Source organism: Seriola dumerili, unplaced genomic scaffold (assembly GCF_002260705.1).
Source record: "Seriola dumerili isolate Sdu_G_001 unplaced genomic scaffold, Sdu_1.0 BDQW01000155.1, whole genome shotgun sequence".
Lineage (NCBI taxonomy): Eukaryota > Metazoa > Chordata > Actinopteri > Carangiformes > Carangidae > Seriola > Seriola dumerili.
In genome coordinates this window covers 1,921,387-1,925,556 of record NW_019174410.1, presented here as the reverse complement: position 1 = coordinate 1,925,556, position 4,170 = coordinate 1,921,387, and positions in this window count along the sequence as shown.

Genomic DNA, 4,170 nt, shown 5'->3' with positions numbered 1-4,170 from the left:
GCACTATACATCTGATCTGCATTCTGGCTCTGTGTGTGTATTTATCTGGTGTGATGAAACATGATAATCCCCGATCGGTGTCAAATGTGACCTGCTGTTTATAACCTGACACTCCATGTCATGAAGCTCCTGAACCGACATGATGAAGGCTTTTCATGTTTCAGCATCACTCTCTGTTTGATCATCAACAGCTGACAGATGGAGTCACTGAGGCTTTATTTGGAATCAGGTATGCATAACAATTATGAGAGAAAAAAAAAAAGAAAAAAGTAGGTTTCAATAGAGACCCAGAGCCTTATATTGGTCAGTGGCACAGGCCTATTACATAAAAAGACAACATTTAAATTAGATAGAATACATACATTAATAAAAATAAATGCAGTCAGAAATCACTGTGTTTCCAAAGAGAGAAGGACGGAGCTAAAATGAATCAGAGCATAGGTGGAGCAAGGGGGGGGCAGCGTGGGGCTGCAGCCCCGGATGTTTTCCCAAAAGCCCTGAATCTTAGAAGTTTATAATAATTTTATATAATTTTATTTTATAATATAACTTGTGGTGTCATTTCCTCTCAGTCTCTCTGGCTGGACCGGCAAATCAGTGGAGCTCTATTAGTACTGTTCTGGGGAAATAGCCATTTATAGGTCGCCCGTCAATTTGCGGAGCATTCGGGCTTGACGTGGTTTCATATTTGGTGCGCAGGGCGAGCCATGAGGGAAAATTAAGAGCAGAGAGGAGGAAAATATGTGATGGAAGAACCAGGAGGAGAGGAGTGGAGGAGGAGTGGAAGAGAAAAGGAGGAAAAGAATGAAGGAGAGAAAAGGAAAAGAGACGTGAAAACTTTCACAAATACAAAAAAATACGTTTGTAAACTCACAAAAATGATCTTTCAAATATAAATTGGATCCGCAATAAAATTATTATTTTATCATTTACTCCGCACGTGACCCCAAAACAGTTTCCAACAACATCCAACACTTTACGGCAGCCCTGCTGTAATTCCCTGGGGACACGCTTCAAAAAGCAAAACACAGAGCAAACAGAGGAGAGTCTTTTGTGTCACAACAAAAATTAAGTTTAATTTATTCGGCGTCTCAAATTTGTGCTGAGCAACGCTCTTCCCAAACAATCAATGTTTCAGTTCCATTCAAGTCATTGTTTTAACCTATGGTTTTACCACACTAGTGAGACATCTTCCCAATCAAACAGGATCTCCGATAAACTCTAAAAGTCGACGCTGTGGGACTGACCTCCGGTACCGGGTAGTTGATTTCCTCTGCAAACACGCTGTAAGAAGACGAGGGTTCCGACGTGATGAAGAGGTGGAGATCCGAGTATTTTTACTTACTGGCCGCGGACTGTACACTGAGTCAGGGGTGGTTCACTGACGCCATCTTTTTTTTTTTTTGTCGTCCATATTTAAAAAATCCGAAATGGCGCCAACTCCTGTGTAACAGCGTAACTCGTCCTCCGCTCGGTTTCTTCCGCTCCCCTTCCGGTTCAACCGTCAGTTGCAGGTGTTTGTTTGTTCCTCACCGTGGTTGTATTATTTCAATCTAATATGTCTTATAGTAGACCTACATCCATGTTCCCCATAGTTTACTTTTCTAATGCTGTTATTCATATGACTGGGCCGAGAAATCCGGTGTTGTGAGTAGTTTTGCCGCGTTTTTTAATGGACACACAGGAAAGGAAAGAGTGAAGCAGCAAACATGGAGTCCTGCTGCGAGTGACACAAAATCCACAAAGGAAGGTTCAAAATTCATAAGCTGCAGCTAAAAGCCACGAACAGCAGCGGGAAGTGAAGGTCAAAGTCCAACAGCAGCTGTGCACGAAGTTCAGGATATTAATAAATAATAATCACAACATTCATTAACATACAGTCCATTCATTTGAAAGGACTTTTAACTAAATAAAAGGCTTAAATGTCACATATGTTATTTCCAAAGACAGTTAAGTCTGTATTATGTCTTAAAGCTAGAAATCACAGAATCCTTAAATCCTCCACGGACAACACAAGGGCACTGACCTTGTTCTGTCAGCAGTTGTGTCCTTCATTAAAATATCGATTCAATTTCATAAGTGACGAATGAAAATGTTGAATGCACTTTTTAATTGAACCCCCCACATTAAGAGCTAATGAGTGCAAATGATGAACTAATAGACTGGACATATAGACTTGCCATATTCTAAAAAAGCCAAAGTCTTGTTGTCATCAGTCAGGCTACTGAAGTTATATAGATGAAATTACAATTAAAAATGCATTACTTCTCTAACCCCATAAATCTACAGTAGCTGTGTGGTGCACAGGTCTCATCCAGATTTTAAAATGGACATAAGGTTTAAGATATAAAACATTCATTTTAGTGTAAGAAATAAGACAGATTTTAAAGCCTCACAGCATCAGAGCCCCATTCATTGTTATAGAGCAAACTGGGATGACATTGAACATTTTAAGGTTCTCCCTTTGGTTTCTAACTTTAGAGGAGAGTGCAGCACATTCACAAATATTCACCAGTTTGTTCTGGGGCACAGGAATAAGAAATGTCAATTCTTGAAAAAAGGGATTCTCCTTTAAATGCACAATCCATGATTATGATACAGTGCTCCATCCTCAGAGCATCTGGTGCAGTAAAATAACAGGCAACATTAACATAACATTATAAATATTAAAGTCATTAGAAGCCTATTGGGGATCTTACTCAAATGATCATGTAAATTTGAAAATGAAAATGTAATTTTTAACTTTTACTTTATGAATATGAGCAAAGCAGGAGAAACAGTCAACAGGTTCCATTTCAAAGTATTTAATCTTTTGCTTGCAGTCAGTCAGGTGTGAGTGGTTATATTTCTACAAATAAAAGAAAGTGCAGATACAGGTCAAATTCTATCATATTATCTTGAATGAACAACAACAATGAGCAATTCTAAATCAAAAATTAGTAAATCAATACATTCTCACTTTAAATATATAATCATGTGAGAACAAACCGAGGAGATTAGATGTACTACTTAACAACAAAATAAACATGACTTGAGGAATAATGAAATGAACTCACTCAACGCACTGAGGAACAAAGGTGAAATGACAGAGGGAAGCAGCTCAGCTGAAGGGTAAACAGAGAATAAGCTCAGGACACAGAACAAAGAACACTCAAGGCACCTGTGTGAGCTGCCCAGTTAGCACACCTGTTCTCCTGCTGCTCTTCGGTCCAGCAAAGTAAAGACAATTAAAAAAGAAAATGAAATAATCCAATTTGCTCTTTTGGGGTCAAAATGAAAATGAAAATGAAAATGTAATCTTTCATCCTCTCATCAAGGCAGGTCATCTGTTAGGATGTCACTTCCTTGTCAGGTGTTTTATATTTACAGATTACACATTTACTCACTGATTTCACACAAATATCACTGAGACAAATCTACCTCCGTGGACAGGAGATGAAAATGTGTTGACAGGGATTGAAGAAAAGAGGAAAGGAGAGCGGAGGTGGAGCTGATCTAAGAGAATAAGATACGCATTTAATATTTTCACATCTTCAGTTTATGGTCAGAAATATTAAAACTTTTTGTTTTATATTTTCTTTGAGTGGAGGACATTTCCAGGGACAAATGAGAGGAGCTGAGAGAGTGAAAGAAGAAGAAAAGAGGAGGGAATGTGAACAGTGATCGAGAGTAGATCAAATAAAATACAGTCTGATAATATTACAGTACATGTCCATGATGTTTATCCTATGATGCTATTCCTTAAATAAATGTCATTCAAATCATTAGAGTAAATGTTCTTCTGTAATATTCAGTTCAGAGTCATGAAGACATTTACTTGGCCTTGTTGTGGATCCATGTCTGCTCAGTTAGAGCAGCACGTATTATTATGGTCTGGATTTAAATGTAGATTTGTCGTCTAAACATTAAATCTGTGAGTGTAATGAAAATAGGTGTCAAGGTTAGTGATGCTGTTTGTGCCGAATTCATTCCCCACCTGTGTCATGTAAATTCAAAATAGTCACATCAGTCAATTTTTGCCTCTTTTTGTGACAGTAGTGAAAATTAGTCACTGACAAAATCTGTTGTGTTGTGGTTTCAGAATGATGGAGACAGAGAACAATTAGATTCAAAATATGGCTCCGCCCCTGAATCAGAGTATATGAAATATTTAAAAAAAAAGAAAAAAAA